At 35.7% G+C, this 24,199-nt stretch overlaps 1 pseudogene; it reads right to left on the reverse strand.

The window, feature by feature from the left end:
* Positions 1–7,980: 7,980 nt before the first annotated feature.
* LOC109263284 (40S ribosomal protein S16-like) lies at positions 7,981–8,416 on the reverse strand (annotated as a pseudogene).
* Between the last annotated feature and the right edge of the window lie 15,783 nt (positions 8,417–24,199).

Raw genomic sequence — 24,199 nt, forward strand, 5'->3', positions numbered from 1 at the left:
TTTAATAAATAAATAGTTCAACTAATTAATTAAATGAAGAGCTTCCCTTAAGAATACCTCAGTAAAGCAATAGGAATTTATGATTTTATTAAATCTTGACACTTGAGTACACCTCATTTTAATAACCGTGTGATGAGGTGGGAAGTATACAAAATGCACTTTTGCTATATGCTGCAGTACGATGGTTATCTGGAGGAGAAGCACTTGCAAAAATGAATCACAAGCTGAACTAGCTAGTCTTTCATGGAATATCATGTTACTTGAAAGAATTAATGACAAACTATTGTTATTCAGGCATGGGTATTTGGGAGATACTTTATTGAAAATGATTAAACTAAACTTGTCAGAGGAAGAAACCAATGGTGTTTTCTGCCAGTGATAAACTTTGAGCTTCACATTACTTAAGATTTTTCTGATGAAATTGGTGATGATACTGATAACATATTTTCTATAACCCATCAGAGGCATCCATTTAGCAACTGAGTTTTAACATAGTGTCGTTTACTATTCAAGTATCTCCTTAAAATTAAGATGATGTCAGTTTTTATATGTTCAGATTTATATATTTGATATCAGGATAGTAAGATTTACTCTTTGGGGTTTTGTAAAATTTAAAAGAGATAGCAAGTGTGGGGTGCCTGGATGGCTCAGTCGGTTGAGCTTGAGCGTCTGACTTTGGTTCACGTCATGATCTCACCTTTTATGGGTTCAGGCCCCTGTGGGGCTTTGTGCTGTCAGATCCTCTGTTTCAGATCTTCTGTGCCCCACCCCCCCCCCCACCTGCCTCTCTCTCTCTGCACTTCCCCTGCTCACGCTCTCTCTCTCTCACAAATAAATAATAAAACGTTTAAAAATAATAAAAAGTAAAAGATTTAACAAGTGTTAAGACACTGAAAACACCTGGAACATTACAGGTACTTAAACATTTTGATTTTCTTTTGATATTTTCATTTTCTTGGCCCCAGGAGATCCTTTGATAATAAACTAGCTCTCATCCACTATGGTGGCCATGAAAATAAGCCTCTCAGATCTTTCTCAACTGCAACAAAGGATAATTGACCTTGGGCCTTAGCTCATTCCTCTCAGACCCAGAGTTTGCACCAAAGCTGCGCTTCCCACAGGCTGCTCCTGTTCAAGGACTGACATGGCAAGGATGCTAAGGCAGCCCTGCTCCTAGGGAAGCAGTCAGAAAATTCTCAAAATTCTGGTCAGAAAAGCATTGGGAGTCCAGAAAATCAGTTTGCCCAAAGAACTAAAGAGCTGAGAATGTATTAAGTGAATCTGTTACTAGGTGGAAAGCTGTCCTGGGATATGGAACTACAAAGATTTGTGAGGTGGCTTCAGTTGACTATGAATAAGACACAGAGACTAATAGGCAGAAAAATGTAATATCAATTAACCCCAAACCTTTGTAACCACAAATTTCAATTCAGAAATTCAAATTCATTTAATTTTGCTCACAGTGAGTTCTGGCCACGTGTACATTTTAAATGGCCTATAAAACTGTATCATTTATTATACTGAGTTCTATTCTATCATATATTCGAGTCATACAGACACAGAGACACAGACACACACAGACACATACACACACGCTCCATGTTTTAGTCCTCTTTCAATTGTAGAATGAAATAACCACCTTGGGAAAACAAATAATTGAAGGAGAGAAAAGAGGATTAACCTAACCCATGACCTGCTCCTGATCCCCATAATCTTAAATTTAATATATTCTGAATCAGCTTTCCATATGTTTTTAGAAATAGAATACTATAAATAGGAATAAAATTATATTTTCTATTACAAACAATACTTAGACTATACTGATAATAATAAAATGTAAATATAGAAATAATAAGTAACAATGCAATAAATGGTAAAAAGTAAAAATTACTGCAAAAGTTTTCTGTTCTTTCCTCTAACATCTATGCATTTCAGTAACTTTTCTTAGACATTCAATTTACTTGTAATTATGATACCATTTTATGTCCAAAACTCTCACAACCCAAACAAATTTGAAATTTAGACGAAAAAAAAAAAAAGGATTATTTGGCTACATGCAGATTTCTGGGATGGAAAATTGTGGCAATTGTGTAGTTGACAATGATGACCATGGTGATGATGGCTTAGCACTCATCACTTTTCACAGTTTTCCCTAAGATTAACTCAACCTCACAATGTTTCGGTCAAGTGGATGAAGCAGATAAACTTTTTTACCTAAAGAGAAAAGTACAGCAGGCCAGATGACTTACTTGTCATCACAGAACTTGTTCTCCTGACTTGTAGGCTCCTCCTCGAGATCACACATAACATGAATTAAGGTAAAACTGTGTTACATGATTCAAAACCATAGGATTTTGTTCATCATTTATATACTATTTTCCCCTGGATTCTTATATGAGAGTTAAAGGAACATAGAAATATAGCTTTTGACACTAATCTTATTTTCTTGATAAGTAGATCTTACCATATTTTACTTACCAGTTAAAATGGTTCAAATCAAATGGGAACATTTCAAAAGTAGATTGTATATAAACATATCAGTTCTTCACAACTTGATCTGCAGGTTCAGTACAGCCTCAATCAAAATCTCAGCAAGTTATTTTGTGGATATCAGCTAACTGATCCTAAATTTTATATGGAAAGGCAAAAGACTGAGAATATCCTACATAGTATTGAAGGAGAAGAACAAAGTTGGAGGATGACAATACCCGACTTCAAGATTTACAATTAAGCTACAGTAATCAAGACAATTTGGTACTGGCAAAATAATAGACAAATAGATCAATGGAACAGAATAGAAAGCCCAAAAATAGATCTGCATAAATATAGTCAACGAAGCTTTGACAAAGAAACAAAGGTAATTGATGCAGCAAAGATAATTTTTTTCAATAAATGGTGCTGGAATAACTGGATATTCAGATGCAAAAAAAAAAAAAAAAAAAAAGGAATCTAGACACAGACCTTATACTCTTTAAAAAAATTAACTCAAAATGGATCATGGACCTAAGTGTAAAATGTGAAACTATAAAATTTTTAGAAAACAACACAGAAACTCTAGATGACCTTGGTTACAGCAATGACTTTTTACATACAACACCAATGGCAAAATCCATTGAAGAATTGATAAACTGGAGTTTATTAAAATTAAAAATTTCTGCTCTACAGAAGAATGTCAAAACAATAACAAAAAAAAAAAAAGAAACAAACTACAATTTGGGAGGAAATATTTCCAAAAACAATATTTCTGAGAAAGTGTTGTTTAAAAAAAAAAAAAAAAAAAAAAAAAAAAAAATATATATATATATATATATATATATATATATGTTCACACAAAGAACATTCAAACTCAACAATAAGACAACAAATAACCCAATTAAACATGGGCCAAAGTTCTGGATAGACACCACACAAATATTATATGGATGCAAATAATCATATTAAAATATGCTCCACATCATATGTCTTCATGGAAATGCAAATTAAAATAAGATACTATTAGCTACCTATTAGAATGGTCAAATGTCAGAACACTGACAACACCAAATGCTGGCAAGGATGTGGAGCAACAGGAACTCTCATTTATCACTGGTAGATGTACAAAATGATAGAGCCACCGTGCAAGTTAGTTTGGCAGTTTCTCACAAAACTAAATGTACTCTCACCATATTATCCAGCCACAGCAGTGTATGATATTTACCCAAAGAAATTGAAAACTTATGTCCTACCTACATAATTATAGTAGCATTATTCATAAGTGCCAAAACTTGTAAGCAATTAAGTTGCCCTTCAGTAGAAGAGTGGAAAAACTGTGGTAATTCAGATAATGAAATATTATTTGGTGCCAAAAAGAAATGAGCTATAAAGCCATGAAAAGACATGGAGGGGGGCGCCTGGGTGGCGCAGTCGGTTAAGCGTCCGACTTCAGCCAGGTCACGATCTCACGGTCTGTGAGTTGAGCCCCGCGTCGGGCTCTGGGCTGAGGGCTCGGAGCCTGGAGCCTGTTTCCGATTCTGTGTCTCCCTCTCTCTCTGCCCCTCCCCCGTTCATGCTCTGTCTCTCTCTGTCCCAAAAATAAATAAAAAACGTTGAAAAAAAAATTAAAAAAAAAAAAAGACATGGAGGAAACTTATGTGCATATCACTAATTGAAAGCCAGCTTGATTGTACACTTGAAACTAATATAACACTGCATGTTAACTATATGGAATTAAAATTTTAAAAAAGACCTTAAGAAGTACATGCTAGTCCTATTATTTAATGAGTTGACTTGAAGTCTCTTCTTATCCATATTATTTTGATTTCATAAACATTGAATATGGGTCAGCTTCATAAACATTTATTATTCTAAAAAATAGAAAGAAGCCAATTTGAAAAGGATATGTATTACACGATTCTAACTATATGATATTCTGGAAAATGCAACACTATGGAGACAGTAAAAATATCAGTGGTTAGTAGGGGTTAAAGGGGAGGAGAGATGACTAGGCAGAGCACAGAGGAGTTTTAGGGGGTGAAACTACTTGGTATGATACATAACATTCATACCTGTCCAAACCCATAGAATGCACAACACCAGGAATGAACCCTCATGTAAACTATGGACTTTGGGTGATAATGATGTGTCATTGTAGGTTCCTCAATTGCAACAAAAGTACCACGCTGGTGGGGGATAGTAATAGCTGGGGAAACTGTACATGTGAGGGGGCAGAGAGTATATGTAATCTCTCTTTTCTTTGTGCTCAATTTTGCTGTGAACCTGAAACTACTCTAAAAACTGAAGACTATTTTTTTTTTAAAAAAGTAGATTGCGTATGATCTGCATAACATTTTTAAATTATAATCTGAGACTTGGGTACTGAAAGCAGTATTTTGTAGAGCTGTGGGAATTTTCTTTCAGAGCCTTCATAATGCTGTTGGGCTTCTACTTTAAAAGACTTCATTTTGCTAAGGGGTGGCATGTTTTCCACTTTGAAGATTCTGACATGTTTAAATGGTCCTGTCTTTGAAGAAATGAGTATCTGTGGGATTCCCTGGTGAGGAAGTTTTCTATTCAGGGAGAAAGAAAGTCCTCTGTTGAAATTATTTACCAGATTATGGTTTTAACCCTGGAGACAGTCTAATCCCTGACAGGGTTATCATCTTTTTGAAAATATTAATATGTTTGGAAAAGGTTCTACTTCTGAAGAAATTCTGATTGCTGGAAGGAGGCTATCTTTAAAATTTTAGCAAGTTGTTGTTTTCAAGAGTGTTCTGTAGTGTAAGATGACTTCTCTGGGAGAATATTAAAATAAGAGGTAATTTCTTCTGTTGACATTTCCTTATAGAATTCTATGAAAATCAGAATAGAACTAGTATGTCATGAAGTGTGCAAATCAATGGTCTCATTTAGTACATTAATTTAAAATGTTAAATGAAATTTGTTTAACTTAAAAGTATGTGTATGCTTTTATTGGTCATCTCTTATATGTTGGCAGTTTAAATATATAAAAGACATCCACAAAAACAATGATAAATATTAAGTCTGAGGTCTACTAATGAAGGAAAAAGCAATATCTTTATCAGTTGTCCTTTTTATTCCATTTTTAAGACACAAAACATTTCTGAAGATAACACAGATTCCTCAATTGGAGAATTCACATGAACAAAATGAAAGAAAATGAAAGGAATAAAGGGTTGTAATTATAAATATTTTAATGTTTTTCATAGAGACAAAAAAAATGAAATGAAAGAAAGAAATGGGGTGGTGAAGAAATAAGTTAGGTAATTACACGAATATTATCTCACTTTCCTCCCGGTATGATGTGAAGCACAATGAGGAAAGGGCCACAAAATAGTGGGGGAAAAGAATAATGAACTTAATAATGAATCTAATTTCACTAAAAACAGAAAACTGAAACACAATGGTTGTTTCAGTAAAGTTTTATTTAATTTTTTCCTTATTTTTCTGATTTATGTGTTTTATATGAAGAAATAATCTAGTTTGCAAATATTTTTTATGCAACTTGAAAATCTCAGGAAGAGATATGTAATTATGTAAAAACAGTGTGAAATTACAATAAATCTGGAGTGAAACTTGATATGATTCAATGGCTTGGCCTAGCAGTAAAAGCATTTAATCTAGAGCTTGGCCCCAGACTACTTTGTAATTGTATGTCCTCTGATCACTTTACACAGTCTTCAGCTAAACTGCAGCCCTCATTTTCCTGAGCACACCTCCATATACTTTTGCTCATTTTGTCTCCCTCTCCTAGAATATCGAGTCAATGCCTATACTAATTTTAAGGATTATCTTAGTCCATTCAGGCTGCTATAGCCAAATACCAGAAACTGAGTGGATTATATAGAACAGAACTTTATAACTTATAGTTCTGGAGGCTGGGAAGTTTAAGATCAAGGTGCTGGCAGACTGGGAAATAAGAACCCACTTCCTGGTTCATAAACGGTCTTTTCTCTGTGCCTTCACTTTGAAAGGAAAACAAACAAACAAACAAACAACTAGCTCTTTGGGATCTCTCTTATAAGGGCATGAATCCCATTCACGAGGGCTCTACTCTCAAGACCTAAGCTCCTCCCAAAGGCCCTACTTCCAAATACCATTACACTGGGCATTAGGTTTCAATATATGAGCTTTAGGGGGACACAAACATTCAATCTATAGCAAGGATCAAGCCATGTTTTGCTTCTTCCTTGGAGCCGTCACTGGCATCAGAGCCCATTGGACCTCTGTGTTCGTGGAACTGCAACTGTGTATGTTCTTGTATATCCCTGGGTCAAGGTCCATTGTTGAATAACTTGTAGGAAGAGATAGGCACAAGCCCAGTTCTATGTAAGATATGACTTTGCATTTTTGAGTTTAATATTTTAAAGTGGAGAATCCCTATTCACCAAGATGTTGTACAAAGTGAGAATTATTAATGACTTCAATATTTTGCTGGCTCAAGAAAAACAGATCTCATATTTAACCATGAGTCTGCCTAATTTAATAAGGTATTATTTGATTATTTAAAGTTGCATTTTTCCTTGAATAAGATGTTTATATTATTGCTATTAAACTCTATTTCAAATAGATATTCAATCTGTTATTGCTAGACATTAGAATGAGAAATAAAACATCATGGGGCACCGGAGTGGCTCAGTCGGTTAAGTGTCTGACTTCAGCTCAGGTCATGACATCACGGCTCGTGAGTTTGAGCCCCACATTGGGCTCTGCGATGACAGCTCAGAGCTTGGAGCCTACTTTGGATTCTGTGTCTCCCTCTTTCTCTGCCCCTTCCCTGCTTACTCTGTCTCTCTTTTTCAAAAAGTTGTTAAGATAAACGGGGAAAAAATATGACTTCTTCTAAAAACTTTTCTTGATCAGCACCACTACTTCTCCATAGCAGGATCCCTTGCTCTTTCAGACTCCATTTTCTAACTTTACCCATTCCCATTCTGACCTCTGGAAACTTCCCTTCAAACAGCTCTTGCTAAGGTTAGCCATGATCTTTAGTCACCAAATCTGATGAAAAATTTCAGTGTTAATTTTAATAGCATTTGATGCTATTTACATTCCTTCTTTTAAAATCTTTCTTCTGCTCCCCTTGTTGTTTTCCTGCATGTATTTTCTAGCATATTTCCTCTTCATTGGCCCTTGACTAAGATCGCCCCTCTGTCAATGTTGCAGTTCTTCACAACTTGGTCCTATACTTCTTTTTCATTATTCTGTATTTTCTTCTGTCTCACACGTGCACATGCAGTCAATTAATATTTTACCTCCTTATCCCATTCTAGATCAAACATTCCGTTATGTAAGGCAGAAGCCTCTGAGTCATTATAGAAACCTTCTAGCCTGTAATCCATATACCAAATTCATCATAAAATTCTACCATTTTATGTCCTAAATATTCCTTATTTTCCCCGTGACAATAGTTTATTATTAAGGTGAACCCTGATTCCCACCAGTTACTTATTATAAAGGTGAACCCTGATCCTCACAATAGGCCTATCCGTAGGATTTTTGATAGGGAGCACGGCACCAGGACTGCCCAACTTTTTGGATTCGCAGCACCAGGGATCAGCAACCAGCAGAATCTGGTCGTACTGGATGAGGATGTCTTTGATCTCTTTCTTGGAAGCCTCATCCACGTATTTCTGATAATAGGCCACCAGAGCTTTGGAGGTGGACTGGAAGATTGTAAATCTGGGCCACATGACCACCACCCTTTACTCAGTCTCAGATGTCCACCCTGGCAAACAACTCCTTGCCCAGAAACAAAACAGGTGCAGTAGTTTGTATTGCTGCATGAGCAGCTCAATCTTCCAGGGCCTGCCCATTCACCCTGATGACGCTGTTGCCCCATTTGCAGTGCTCCACGGCTATGACCTTTTTCTTGCATCTGAGGACCTGCACTGGACTGCAGAGGACCCTTAGATGGCATGGTCGTGAATGTAGACAAGACCTCCTCACCAAGTGGTGCACAAATTCCTCTCTAATTCCTCCAGTTTATTTCACAAAATCCCACTGTCCCCTCTTTACCTCTATGCATACTGGCTTTGTTTTATGACCTCGGATTCATTTATCCATATCTTCTGAAGTCCATATCTTCACTAGTACCTTAGATTTCGTGGATAAAGATTTCAATCAAGTAGTTTTGTGGGGGGAAAATATGATTTATGGAATTGGGAATGCCTAGATTTGAATCTCAGATTATTTGTTATTAGCATTGTGACCTCCACTTATTATGAAAGCTTTCTCAACTTTAGTTTCCTCTTCTATGAAATATAGATAATAATACTTCCTAACATATGTGCTACGAGGATTAATGTCATGCTACTTACTTCCCTGAGTTGAAGTAGGATTATGTTGATTTAGTTTCTAGCTCCCAAGGTACTTAAACATATCAGGTGTTCAATAAGTATCTAATGAATGAAAGTAAAGGACAGAAAGAGGAGATAGATGAAAGGAAAGGAGAGGAGAGGGGAGGAAAGAGGAGGGGAAGGGAGGGGAGGGGAGGAGGCTATAAATGGATACATTTACAAAAGGAAGGAAAGAGAAGGGAAGGGAAAAATGCAAAGAAACTGAGAATTTCTCCTTTCCAATTCTCTCCTTTCCAAACTCCAATTTCTCTGCAAACAACAGATTACATAGACTTGAATGAATCATTCATGAAGTGGACTAAGAAAAAAAATATAGTTGATTGGGATGAAAGGGACAGGAAGAGGATGGAAGAGTGTCACTCTTATGCAGTAAGGAGAAAGGAAACATTACAGATGTGTGAGAGATTATTCTAGCCTTTGCACCTCAAAGAGATTGCAGCATGAGAATGATGAGGGAAGAAACCACATATGTAGTAATGGGTCTGCATCTGGGTTCAGGGTGGGTGTGAGACAAAAAATGGGGAGGGAAACATAGAAAAATTATAAGGAAAATTGCTAAATGTTATTTACAGACTGGCTGTGAGGGATCATGTTAACTGAACAGATCACATAAATACTGAACATCATCCCACAAGCATACATTCCCTTCTCCAACCTTCAGGTGTCCAGTCATGTTGCACAGGTTGGCCAGTTGGGAAAGTAGGATAAGGTTAATGAGCATGGTGGAATGGTGAATAGATGATTGTTTTGGGGTGGAAGACACATATGTGACATAACACATCTGGCTGATTTCTAAAGACAGGTGATCTCAGTGCATCTGGGAAGATGTGAGTAGGTCAGGGATGGAGATAAGCTTTGGGAGAAAGCTACATGTACTTGATAGTTTGTATCACTTAAAGACCCTTGAGAAGTAGTTTTGTCAGTAACCGGAAGGTCAAGGGGTAATTATCTCAGAGGAATGGAATGTAGCTATGAGGGAAAGCAGGAGAGAGGACATATGGATAAGGAAAAAAAAACCTGAAAAATACTAGTGAAATTCTGGATAAGGGTGGGGTCTGAATAGTAAATGCCTCACTGCAGTAAGGTTAGAGGTATTTTACTATCTCTTTCCAGAATGGGGGACCAAATGGGGAAAACATGTGCCAGTCTGACATCTGGTAGTTCCTACTTCTCTAATCTGGGTGAATAAATTCTATGAATGGAGGAAAGAAGCAGTGGCCCAACTTCAAGGATTTTACATATTAAAATATGTAGGAAAGATGGGGTAAACTTATATGAAAAGAACTTGAAAATGGGTAACATACCTTATAAAACAGAGAGAGATGTAAGTTGCCTTCTTTTTTTTTTAAAGCTTATTTTTATTTATTCTGAGAAAGATACAGAGAGCAAGTGGGGGAGGGGCAGAGAGAAAAGGAGACGGCATCTCAAGCAGACTCCATCCACTCTGTCAGTGCAGAACCTGATGTGGGCTCAAACCCACCAACCTTGAGATCATGACCTGAGCCAAATCAAGACCTGGATGCTCAACCAACTGAGCCACCAGGCGCCCCTGTAAGTTGTCTTCTTTAGAGCACGTGTGGCAGTTCTGCCTCAAAGAGCTTCTAAAGTATGACTTAAACTGAAGGTCTTCTATAACTTCATACACTCATGCAAATATGCTTCTTTTAGTTAATTCTATTACCTTATTTATTCTCCTTAGTTCAAATCTGACATAATTTGATACCTGCAGTTCTTATAAAAAAAACATGCTTTAAAGTATTTTGAATTTGATTGGGTTAAATGGCAGATAGTAGCTCAGGTTGGTGCTAATAGTCATATATTTATTTATTAATCAAAATGCATACATTGCAGAATATTTAATGTTTCCCCAGTGAGAAAAGATGGAATGAAGGAATATATGTAATACAACGTATTTAACCATTTTTAATCAAAATGAAATCGCTTTCATCTTTTTAAGGGGATGATTCTCTAAGGACAGTAATGTAAAAAACAATATGAACGGTCACTAAGGCTATTTTTGTTCTGTGTTTCAGACTTAAAATATACCAGGCAAATAGAGTAAGATGCTGAAAAAATATATACTCTACCCTGATTAATGGATGCTATACATATCTTTCTGCTCTGTCTGCTTGGTTAGCTTTGTTTCAAATGTGATACAGATCTTATGCTGCACAGCAGATCCAGAAATAGTCCATGTTCCTTTAAATTCAGGCAATGCATCATATTCTATTACACTGTGTCACATCAGTCTATGACAGTAAAGCATGAGTTATGTGGATATGGACCAGTAGGTGAACTAGTCCCAACACATGGACGATTTGAAGATCAAGCAAAATATTCTTGTGAAAAAATATTTAAAAAAATAGAATCATAAATAATATATAAGACACAAAGGACACTGTTTCTTATTTACTTACAAAATCAACATTCCACATAATCTTTCCAAAAAACTCTGAAAAATGCATCTTAACCACATGCATTTATATGATCTGGCTCTTAGATAAAAGTTTTTCTATGTCAAATTTCACTTTTGTTTTTTCCCAGATATTAGTTATGGGAAAGATAAATAATGCATCAGAGTCTGTCTTCATATCTTCTATGTCTAACAAAACAATAATGGGAGACATTAAAATGGAAACCAAAGAAAAGGCTTTCAAGGACAAGAAATTACGCTTGTTGTAAAAATCCATATTATTCCAGTGGGGTCTTAAGGCAGAATATGTGAGCAAATTAAATTGCTACTCATTACTATTACAATTATCATTAATTAATATTTATTGTTCCCTGATCTGCCAGGTATTGCAGAGAGTTTTAAGATGTATATAGTTTTAAGATATACATAGTTCCAAACAAGAGAGCATACAAAGTGAAATAAAAAACACACTTGAGAATAACATGAGGGAACAACTAAGAAAAGAAAGATGGAAATTTAGAATATCGCAAATCTAAAGTTCTCCCATACTGATATATGATTATTTAAAATTAAACATTCAGAATGTTTAACCAAATTGAGTATGAAAAGCATGCATTGAATAGGATTGAGAAGAAACTGAGGAAGATTCCAGGTAAAGAGTAGTAACAGAAATGAAAACAAAAAACAAAACAAAACAAACAATGACAACAAAAAATACTGGCAGTTTTGGTAAACTGCTATTATGAAAATTTCTTACCTAGTGGATTATTCATGAGTTCTTTACAACACCCTTCTTTGAGCATCTATATGTCCCTAATCATGCCCTTAAACCTGCCCTTGTGACTTTGAGTAAGAATGTCAGAGCAAGGCCATAAATTATGCAGCCAGAGGAAAAAAAAATGAGCTGGAAGGGACACCAAATATGTAATACATATTTGGAGTAGGAAATGACCACATTAATTCATTTAATCATTCTTTCATTCAATAAACATCAATTATCAGCTATGTATTACAGTGTTCAACAGTCATGTGCTGAATCATATTGGAGCCTGAGGCAAAAGGAAAAATGTGTGCCCCTCTATACAACTCATCAAATATCTTCCCATATTTTGAACCCAGTGGAAAAAGTCAATAAAAACCATGGTTTTTACAATCAAAAGCATGGTTACATATAAAAACCCCACACTGCTCAAGGTGTTTGCATGCCATGTTCAACCCTTATAAACCTAACCAGTGCTGGCCATAGCACTCACAGAGCTGGAAGACTGAGGATCAATTGGAAACCACTACACCAATCAGACTATAATGCAGGATCATAAAAATAAAGAGAAATCTGTATTTAAAAAAATTTAAATATTTTGTTCATTGCGGATTTTTTCACATTTTTAAAAAATATTGCATTCAAATATTTATCTTGATTATTTAGTATTGGTGTTCCTTTCCACTTTGTATCTCATTGGCCTCACCCTACAAAGTAAAATAGGGTGTCTGAATACACTAGGGTGTCTGCTCTCATAGAAGTAAAATTTTAATATAAACTTTTTTTCCAAATCAATATCCTCTAGCCTATAGTTTTTTCCTCCTTCACTGGTTCCACGTAAGCACACACACACACACACACACACACACACACACACCACACACAAAATTGTATCTTCATCTTTACTTATAGAATTCTACATTTCCTCTCGGTGTTTTTCAGAATTTTATTTCCCAAAGTTTTAACCATGTTTTCAAATTTTTCAATTTTTCTACTGCTTCTTAAGTTTCACCAATAATTTAAATAAAAATAATTTAAATAAAAAATAAAATTAAATTTAAATAAAATAATTTAAATAAAATCTTAAATAAAAATAAAATTGCTCAGTGCTTTAGGCTTTAAGACATTATTTGACTTTTGCTCATAATGCCAGGTATCTTCCATTGATCTTTCCAAAGTCTCTCTACTCTGCTCTCTGCCATAAGAGGCTGACTCTAGATAGACTCCATCAACAAGCTTCCTTGCCTTCCATCTTAGAGTTGGATATAGTTAGTGAGGCGCACCAGCAACAGATTGGAAAGATGGAGAATGACCTCAAGATATTGCTGCCCTGTCTTCTCCCCTGCCAGATCTCCTCAGTTGACTATGTTCTTCCACCACTACTTCCAAGGTAATCTCTCTCTCTCTCTCTCTCTGGATTTTGGTAACTGCTCCTTCTCCTCCCTTTGGGACCGAAGTGACAACAGCTGTTATTTATTTATTTATTTATTTATTTATTTATTTATTTTATTTTATTTTTTTTTTTTACGAACTCCACCTTTTGGAATTCCCTTTCACCTCATCCACACCTTTGTAAATGGTCCCTTTAAGAATAGCAATTTTCAATTTACCTAAACAGATGTGCCATCTATTTCCGGATGGGACCTTGATTGATACTCCCATTTATCTTACTGTCTTGATTATTTTGTTTCTCAACATCACTATGTCACTAGTTACCAATTATTTTGATGTTCACTTTTACCTCTTTGTTTTAATTTTCTATCTCCTTTTGTTAGATTTTTAAATATTTGCTAAAATATTAAGATCTTTTATTAAAGCCTTAAAATAATTTGAAACTTTGGTGCTTTAAACAAAGTATTTAGAGAAGAAGTCAACCTTATTTGATAAGAAAATCTCATTGTTTATAAACACAAAATAATCTAAAGTAATGCTTTTAAGAATTTTAAAACATTGCACTGGCTCCTGTAGTAAGAAATCATTGATTCTTGTGCAGTCCTATTTCTCTACTTACTTTCGCAATTTGATTTCTCTTTCCTTACTGCCACTTTACTCAACACATATTTACAGGACATCAGCAGAAGACACTGAGCTAGGCACAACCAATAATGCATAGGACTTTGTAGTGTCAGCTGTATGACCCTGAAAGTCCGCTTTTTTCTTTCTTATTTGGTATTTTGAATCTACAGTTACCTTGGAAACATAACTAAGCATAATAACCAGTCCTGAGTGGGAGTCTGGGGACCACCTTAGAGTAGCATGTATGGACTTTCAGTAAATTGACTTGGTGATTATTACAATTGTTTTATAGCTTTGTGAAGCCCACCCCTGAATTTACAATGATTTTTCAAAAGTTTAAAAATAAGAAGTCAGATATTAGAACCAGTGAAGATTCATAAGCATGGATCCTATTAATAGCTTATAAATATAATTGATCTTTTATGTCATTTATGTGTGTATGGAGAACCAAATTTTCAGACAGCATCTAATAAACTTATATTCAAAATTTTTTCCATGAGGCATTTATTAATCATTGTAACCAAATATAATATCTTTCAGTCTGATAGCTCACGGGATTTATTATCTGCATTATATAGCCCAACAGTGATTTTATTTAAATTATCAATCGATAGTAATATTTTAAATCATTTTCTATTGGTTTTAAGTAAACTTACTCTTTCCATCTTTTTAAAATGTTTATGGGTGAAGAGCCTGAGACATCCAAATTCATTCTACATAACCACAGCAGACAGTGTGGTATTAGGGACATGGCAAATGTTGATGATTTATTGAACCAAATACTCACAATGTATTATGTAAGCAAAAGGGTATAAACAGGCACACTTTGGTCTAATAACGTAATTAGACCTTTAAATTTAAATGTATAGGTTTCTTTAATATCCAAATCATAAGAAGAGATCGCAGATATTTTGGTCAATAGATTGTACACCAGTGAAAGGAAGCAATGGGATGTCTATGCTTACTGAATGCAGTGTGCACCTGGCATAGAGGGCCACAGTGTAAGAGTTAAGAGCAAAGTCTTCTTGGCTTGATTACCAGCTCTGCCCCTTACTAGTAGATAAATTAATTAACTTCTATGTGCCGCTGTTTCCCCAATCATTGGGATTATTATAGTAACATATATCCTATAGTATTCTTGTGAAAATTAGATAAATGAATACATATAAATAGTGTCTACACAGGCAAGTGTCAATGTTTACCTGCTGTTACTACATGTATTAGAGCAATACATTGAAATTGGTGCTATGACCATTATTTTTTGGACAACAAAACCATAATACAAATATAGGTCACTTATCTTTTCCCAAGTCCCCCAAATTAAAGCCCACATCTGATCACTGTAAAGAGTCACTGTGGTCAAATCATGGATATTTAAGTAATATCTCTGTTGTATATTTGTGTGTTATTCAGAGTTCTAAATAGAGGGACTTGTCAAAATAAGTAAAACATGGTTTATCCATTAATTCTGACCATAGCCTAACACTAATCAAATTTGAATGTAAGGTGGGAAAAAATGAAAAGGAGATTTAAAGAAAATAATGAGAGCATATACAAGAGGTTTACCAAAAAGGCTTGCCCTCACTCCAAAATGGTCAGACATGATTAAAGTAAAAAACTAGAAGGGGGAACATGGCTTTTTAAAAAATATTCCCTGGTTATCTCTCTAATTTCACTTCTGTCTTTTCTACTGTTTTGACTGTGATTCCTCATGTGATATTTGCTACGTCACTTTCCACCTCTATTTTCCAGTATACTTTAATTTCTGGTCTCATGTGTTTTATTAGTTTGCATTATAGTCTTAATGACGTTGCAAAATGTGTGTGAAGGTTTCATGTGCAGTGAAAAAAACAGTTAACCCCTTCAGAACTGCTTCTTTACTATGTTGATTAACACTCTTATCAGTAACAACTGCAAATCCATGCACATTGAGTGAGCGTCTGTCCCCTGTTTCGCTTTCTTGTCAAATTTACAGATCATTCTGCATAACTTTTCACCCTGAATCCATACTCTACATGACATAGGTAAAAAAGCACACAGCCAAGTGCATCACTCTTTCTTTTGCAAGTGAATGTGCAGCGCAAATTCATGCTGTGAGGATCCGCAAAGCTCCTTGAGCCTAGGAACAGGTGTGAAAAATGTTGCAACAATCTGGAAAAGCATATTTTAGACAAACTACTATTGTATTATTTAGGTAACAATGAAATTGTTTACCCACAAAAGAGCAGTTGATAACACTGATTTTTTTTAGATATAAGGATATAACTTTAAGAATCTAAATTCAAAAATAGTCCCCATTAGAGAATGCACAGGTAAATAATTAAAAAGTCAAAATCAAAATACCAACAATAGCCACATAATTTATACATAAAAAAAGACCTGCTTTCTCCAGTTTGCATCACACAGAGAAATATTTCTTTGCAAAAGCTGAAAAGAGTAGAATCCAGATCCTGAATATTTAATAGAAAATAAAATGATATTTATTTTTAAGTGCATTCTACATTCAATACAACTGCATACTCACAACAAATCTATTGCGTTGCCCTGACATAGTTACTGCAAAGGTTTTTCCTTTGCTGTCCCAAGGGCCCAATTGATTTATCTGCCAGAAGCCTAAAGCCCCAAAATAAGATAGCTTTGAGTTTACAGAGGTCATTTTTCATTGTCTAAATAAAAATTTCTAAACAAAAATCTCTCATCCTGTTAACCGCAGGGTCCTTATCTCCCCAGAGGCTACAGCAACCTGAAAGAAGCCATTTCAATTCTTTCATGAAGAAAGATAAAAGCAAGTTTTCGATTAGAAAGCCCAGCAAAGCCTTCTTATTAAATGGTGGTAACAGTAACTAGTTGAAAAGGCAAAACTGTTCTAGAATGGGGCGGGGGGAAAGAGAGAGATTATTATGCATGAGACAAACCTTAAACACTGACTGCAAAGACAATCGGAGACACTGACATTCAAGGAGGCAAAAGGAAGTTTATGAATCCTTGTAACTCCTCACAGTTGTTCCACCCAGGTCCTTAATAAACTGCCTGGTTTTATCAAGCATGTTCTCTTAATTATGTGTGCCTACTTTTATCAACTAACATTAACTACAGGTCACAATAATTATGCATTCAGGCCCATCTTCTCTGATCTGTCATCATTCAAAGTGCCTATGCAGCGCAGGCAGAGGCGGGATGTGGCAGGCTATCCTAGCTTCAGAATAATAGATTTTGTGAGGCTAAGCTACATAGAAATGATCAAAAATGACTTCATAGACTAAGTTTTGATAAAGAAGATAAACACAGATGCTGATGGTGAAGCCCTGGGAAACAAACCAGAACCATAAAGGAAAAGGAAGATTTTGTTGTTTGGAAAAACCTGCTATAAGTGAAGGAAAATGAAAAATATGGGTCATATTTTAACTTAATTCTTTCAGTAGGGTGTAGCTGAAGAAATGAAATAATTCAGGAGCATGTTTACACTAAAACTTAAACTAGTTTATCTGCCAGTTAAAGTGTCAGACTATCATTCCTATTATCTCTAAAACATAGAAAACGCCAGGGAGGGGAGGAAAGATGGAGACTTCATTCAGTAAGCAAAATTTTTAAAATTTCTTTTCACATTTTGTCCTTTAAATGTATATCTTATTAATTCTTTAGATTTTTATTCATTTTAAAATCTGATATAAGGAGAGATACCCCCAGACAAGAATAAACACTCGGGCACAATCTATAAAAAGTCTGTCTTACCTTATCTTCCTGCTCTTAGCCTTAAGGTAGAACATATGAATGAATATAACTTTATTCCTCTCACTTCAGGTACATATTCTAGAAAACATCTGAAGATGCTCTTATTATGTACCTCATAAAGAAAACACTTTTCCTTGTTTCCCCCAAGAAAGTATGAAAATACGGTTTCTATACATTGACTGTAAAATTTAATTGTCACAAACTGGAGGTTACCCAAGAAACCACTGTCAGAAAGTGTGACTTCAGATTAAATATTTTAATGCCCAAGTTCTCATATGTCATAGGGAATATCTACATTTTCTATCAGCTTGTTCTTCAGAGAATTTGTCCTAATGCTTTCAGATGGAAATCATGTTGCTCAAAACCAGATAAAATAGGAGAATATAACATAGGATATAGGGTGTGTGTGTGTGTGTGTCTGTGTCTGTGTGTGTGTGTGTGTCTGGGTGGGAGGGTGTGTGTGATGGTACTATAGCTATGATGGGTAAGTGGTAATACCCACTTTGAATATTTCTCAGCCAAAATCATCTTGATGATTTTCTATGAGGCAGAACTCTAAAAATTAATTTATCACTGGTTTATGTGTTACAAGGGACCCAGAAATGCCTCAGTAGAAAATATGTACCCATGAGGCCACCTTCAGGCAAAGTGTGATGGTTTTATATTCAGTTATGAGTCTTCACTGTATACATCAAGTATTGTATAGGATATAGAACACATGACCAATTTTACTGTTTCCTGGACATATGGATCTGCTCTGAACAGAAATGCAGAATATTTCTTCTCTTGGCTTTCATCAAAGAGTAGAATGCTGATCTCTCAGATCTTCTATGCCCATCAAAATTCAACCTGAGGGAACTATGATGTTTGGGGGGGAAAACTGAAAGCCAATCTCTCCCTTATAAATTAAAAATCCTGCTTCATATCAGAATATCTCACTACAGAGTACCATATATGGCTGCTATCGGCCCCACCCATAATTGATGTCATTGAGTTGTTTACTGATGCCTTTGACTCACTCTGTAGAAGAATGCATACAAGCAACTCTGTAAAATTCCTAATTGTAGTTCATGCAGTGAGGCTGCAGAAGACATTACCCCCTGTATCATTCAGTGGTCCTCATATCAAGATCCACATAAGAAATGCTATTTAGAAATCAGTGTTCAGGGATGCCTGGGTGTCTCAGGTGATTAAGCATCCGACTTGGTTTCAGCTCAGGTCATGAGCTCATGGTTCATGAGATGAAGCCCCACATTAAGCTCCATGCTGTAAACATGGGGCCTGCTTGGGATTCTCTATCTCCCCCTCTCTCTGCCCCTCCCCTGCTCATTCTCTCCTTCTCTCTCTCTCTCAAAATAAATAAAGAAACTTTTTTTTAAATCAGTGTTGGGGCACCTGGGTGGCTCAGTTGGTTGGGCGTCCAACTTCAGCTCAGGTCATGATCTTGCAGTTCATGAGTTCAAGCCCCGCATCAGGCTCTGTGCTGACAGCTTAGAGCCTGGAGCTTGCTTCAAATTCTGTGTCTCCCTCTCTCTCTGCTCTTCCCCTGCTGATGCTCTCTCTCTCTCTCTCTCCTTCAAAAATAAATAAAAACACTTAAAAAAATTTTTTAAAAATCAGTGTTCAAAAAAATCTGGGCTACCCTGTGAAACTATTAAAGCTGATCTTTGTTGATACTAAGATTTAGATAACTAATTTTATCCATTTTATTCTTATTTTTTTCTGTATTACAATTATGTCACTTCAAAGATTCTGGGAAACAGAGTGTGGTATAAATAACAAAAGAAATGGTTAACATGATTGAATTCACATTAGAAAATCTCTATAAATTAAAAGGAGCACTCCAGGGGCCCCTGGGTGGCTCAGTCGGTTGAGCGTCTGACTTCAGCTCAGGTCATGATCTCACAGTTCCGAGAGTTAGAGCCCGGAATCGGGCTCTGTGCTGACAGCTCGGGGCTTGGAGCCTGCTTCAGATGCTGTGTCTCCCTCTCTGCTCCTCCCCTGCTCACACTCTCTCTCTCTCAAAAATAAATAAAGATTAAAAAAAATTTTTTTAAGGAGCACTCCAAACATATTGGCTTGGGTAAGAGAGTCAGGTAGGTTATAAGGAGAAGTATGGAGGGCAGTGGTCCACAGCTAGAGCCGCTGCTCAGGAATATCAGCAGACACCAACCTCTTCCATGTTTCTGTGGCCAGCATTCCCACTAATAAGACCAAATTAAAGATTAGAGGCAGAGGGAAGAAACAGTACCAGCCGTGCTTAGGTCAGGAAAAAAATATCAGCCAATGTCCTTCAACAGATTTTGCCCATGCCTGATTGGATGTGATGAGAACACATGGCCCCCTCTTGCTACAAGGGAGGCTGGGAAAGAGAGCAGTGGAGGTGGCAAGAGAAAGCATAGCTGTGCATGGTGGGTAAATCATCAAAAACAATAAAAAATCAAGAAACCTCAAAAGAGGCTTCTAAATTACTCATCATTCAGCTCAGAAAATAATAGAGTACTTCACTGAGTATTATAAAATAACTGAACAAGTTGTAGACTTTTGGCTTCATAATCTGGATGGTTACTTTAAAAAAATTTTAATGTTTTTATTTATTTTTTAAAGAAAGAGAGAAACAGCATGAGTGGAGGATAAGCAGAGAGAGAGAGGGAGACACAGAATCTATGAAGTTCAACCTTATGATAGAGAATGTAAATAACACATAAATTAAAGCTCTTAATAATGTCTGATTTCTTTGGCCAACTTCTTTTTAGACCTATCAGGTCATCATTGTTTTTACATTGTATTATCAGTAAAAAAGAATAAAATGTCAACTCTGCCTATACTTTTTTTTTTTTTTTTGCATAGTGTACCTGCTCCCTTTATTAGTATTTTATTTGATTTGTGTTTTCTTTGAAAAAAATCTTTTTAAGTCAAATATTCCTTTTACAAGTGTTCATTTAGTTTATTTTTTTAAATGTTTTTAAAATCTTTATTTATTTTTGAGAGAGAGAGACAGAGAGCGAGCAGGGGAGGAACAGAAAGAGAAAGAGACACAGAATCTGAAGCAGGCTCCAGGCTCTGCGCTGTCAACACAGAGCCTGATACGGGGCTTAAAACCATGAACTGTGAGATCATGACCTGAGCCGAAGTCCTACGCTTAACCGACTGAGCCACCTAGGCACCCCTAGTGCTCATTTAATTTAAATAAGTAACGTAACCCATAAATTTAGGCACACATAATCCTAAACTTAATCCTAAACATAAATTTAGGCACAAATAATCCTGCTTATTAGGCACAAAAAACACATAATATTTGACATTAAAACTTAGAATGTGTCAGACACAGTTCAAAATTTTATTCACATTTTCCAATTTTATCATCACAACAGCCAAACAAGATAGGTACCGTTAGTATCTCCATTTTAGTTTAGAAGCTACTCATCTAGTAAATTGCTAGGGCTGAATTCAAAACCAGACTGATCTGATCCCAAGGCTCCCTTTTTCTTTTTTCCTTTTTTTTCTTTTTTCTTTTGTTGGTAGTCTTCACATCCAGTACAAAGCCCAACATGGGGCTTGAACTCATGACCCTGAGATCAAGACCTGAGCTGAGATCAAGAGTCAGACACTTAACCAATTGAACCACCCAGGTGCCCCCCCACCAAATCTTCCTTTCTTAACCATTCCACCAATAAATCAGTTAATGGAGTAATCGATTAATATTCAACCAAGTACAGCCTTTGTTGAAATAGAATTTTAAAGCATACTCATGGTGCAAGAACAAGAAACCAAAACTAAACCAATACAATGTGATGGATTTATTGAAGGTAAACCTCTGGGAAAATTCAATCCAATTTTACATTTGTATCTATGATAGAGTACAATAAAGGCTTATCTCTACAATAACGGCTGGAATCAGAATGTTCTTAGTTACTGTAGTTTCTGAGAAAAAAAGGATAAAAATGTATTTTATGAAAGCTGAAAACCAAAAGAACATTCTAGTAAACATCCAGCCAATAAGGAAATTCAATGAATATCAAACTCCTATTCAATTAAAGTCCTTACTATATATAGGAATATCATGAAATTTCTATCCCTAAATCTGTACCTGTAGAGCTGACAAAAACAACTATGAACCTTCATTGAAGGTTTCTTCATTGAAGAAACAGATAAAGTAGTTAATTCAACTGACTGAGCCACCCAGGCACCCCTATTTTAAAGTAGTGAATTCAATGAACATTTGACTTTCTGATGACATTCCCACTGGAATTCTTGAATGCAGATACTATGTGCATATTGGGGGCCAGCAAGTTAGTTCACATTAATAGAAGTGTGTGACTCTCACTGAACAGACCTCAGTCTACACAATAATCTAAATAAAGCAGTGCACTATCTCCCCAAATCCTTACCTTTTTCTCATGGCTCTTATTTAAGCTAGAATTTTTAAAATTCATTTATTTGGGTTTAAATTCCAGCTCCAAACACTAGCAGGCATTTGTTTTACTTCTCCAATGAGGTAATAAAAAAATTAACGAAAAGGCTGCTATCCAATAAAATAAAACTTCCATTCAGTCAATGGCAAAGTGTCTTTTGACTCCTTCCAAATGGACATTTTGTAGACATCATCCCCATTTATAGATCATGTTATGGAGAAAGAAACAGGTAGTTTGGTTCTTGCCAGTCTTCTATTCTCTTTGAGAAATTAGATATTTTACCCAGCTTTACTGTCAGGGGATAAAATTGCTTTCTAATCACTTAGATTTAGGTGCAGAATCTGAGGTAAATCAGATTCAAACTTATTTGATAAAAAAGCGACAATGAAGAAGTTCACAGAGACATGAACTGTTGCCTTGGTACAGCCATTATAAACTGTAATACATATTGTTTTACCCTCTTTTCCCCAAACTAGTCCCTTTCTTATACTTCAAATCACTTCCCAAAACATAAGAAGTCTTACTTAGCTCATTTGTGTTAAACTGGTCTTTTTCTCAGCAAGATGCCATCAATTTTCACACTCAAACAGGTATTAATCTCACTCCTGAAGATTACTGCGATATAATATCACACAAATTCTGAAAATAATTACATATCCAGTCCTAATTTAAATATGTTTGAAATTTTCTTTAAATGTTTGTTTGTTTGTTTATCCATGCATCTTTCCATCCATCCAACTAACATTTATTAGGAACATTGAATATGTGATGTGCTCTGCAAGGTGGTTTCCCCTTCAGCCTTATCCCATATGTAAGAGGGCTTGGTTGGCTCAGAAATATCAACAAATATAAACATCTTTCTGCATATAAATAATTAATCTTATAGAAAAGTGACAATTTCAACTGAGACATTGACAATGTTCTTGAATTTTTGTATTTAAGCCTTTGCAGGAAATTCAACATACTCCATACTTCTCAGTTAAGACTACTAGCATACAAACAATAAAACTGTTCAGCATCATTGAGGGAATCTAAACTACTCCCTGGCCTCAAGGAGCTGGTAGTCTTGTGGAAAGACAGAAAAAAAATATATACATCTAATCTAATTGTTAAACCAATTCAAATGCCGTGGAAGAGTGATTTAGGTGCAGTACTGAGACTGGAAGTCTTCAGAAATGCCTTTCTAGAGTAGATGATATTCTAGCTGAGTCTTACAAGGAAAAGTTGGGTGAAAAACCACCTAGCCACAGAGAACAGCACCAGGAAACTACAACCAGGTAAGTGTGATTGAGTATAAAGTATGCGGTATACTAGTGGAACCTGGGGTGGGGGCTGTATTCAAGGGCCAGGTTAAGCCATTTCAAGAAACTCAGAATGTACCCTTGATCTATGAAGGGATTTAGGGGAAAATTAAATTATTAGGTTTTAGGTTTGTATTTTAGAGTGACTGCTATGACTGCATCCTTGCTACAGGTTGCCTAAGGAAGAACAACTAGAAGCAAGATCTCCCAGTCAAATATAAGAGGGAAGAGGGGATTCTTTGAAGAGCCCTCTCTCAGTGGGATCCATCCATGCAGTTGACCCTTGAATTTGTGGCTTCCATGTTCACACAGGGTTCTAGACTCACATTCCTCCCCTTCATGAGTCAAGCTTCATGCCATTCCTTAACCTATAACCTGATTTCACTTCTTTAATCCTCTCATTCTTTAAGATCCTGGTCCACTCTTACCAACCTCCTTATCCTGAGGAGGAGAAAGGATTAAAAAAGAAGCAAATAAGTTGCATTCTTAAAAAAGAAAAATAGTATTGTAAATTTATAGCACTAATCATATGTCTATGTATTTCTCACACCTAACTATTCTAAAAAACATATAGCCACAGTATGGCTCTATGTAATTAGTTTCCTTACATTTTATGCTTATCCAGTGATATCTACATTTTAGGATAAAAATAATTTCAGTAGATACATATGCAACACCAGCCATTGACATAAAGAATACATAATGAA

This window comes from Panthera pardus, unplaced genomic scaffold (assembly GCF_024362965.1).
Source record: "Panthera pardus isolate Hobbes unplaced genomic scaffold, ASM2436296v1 HiC_scaffold_17, whole genome shotgun sequence".
NCBI lineage: Eukaryota > Metazoa > Chordata > Mammalia > Carnivora > Felidae > Panthera > Panthera pardus.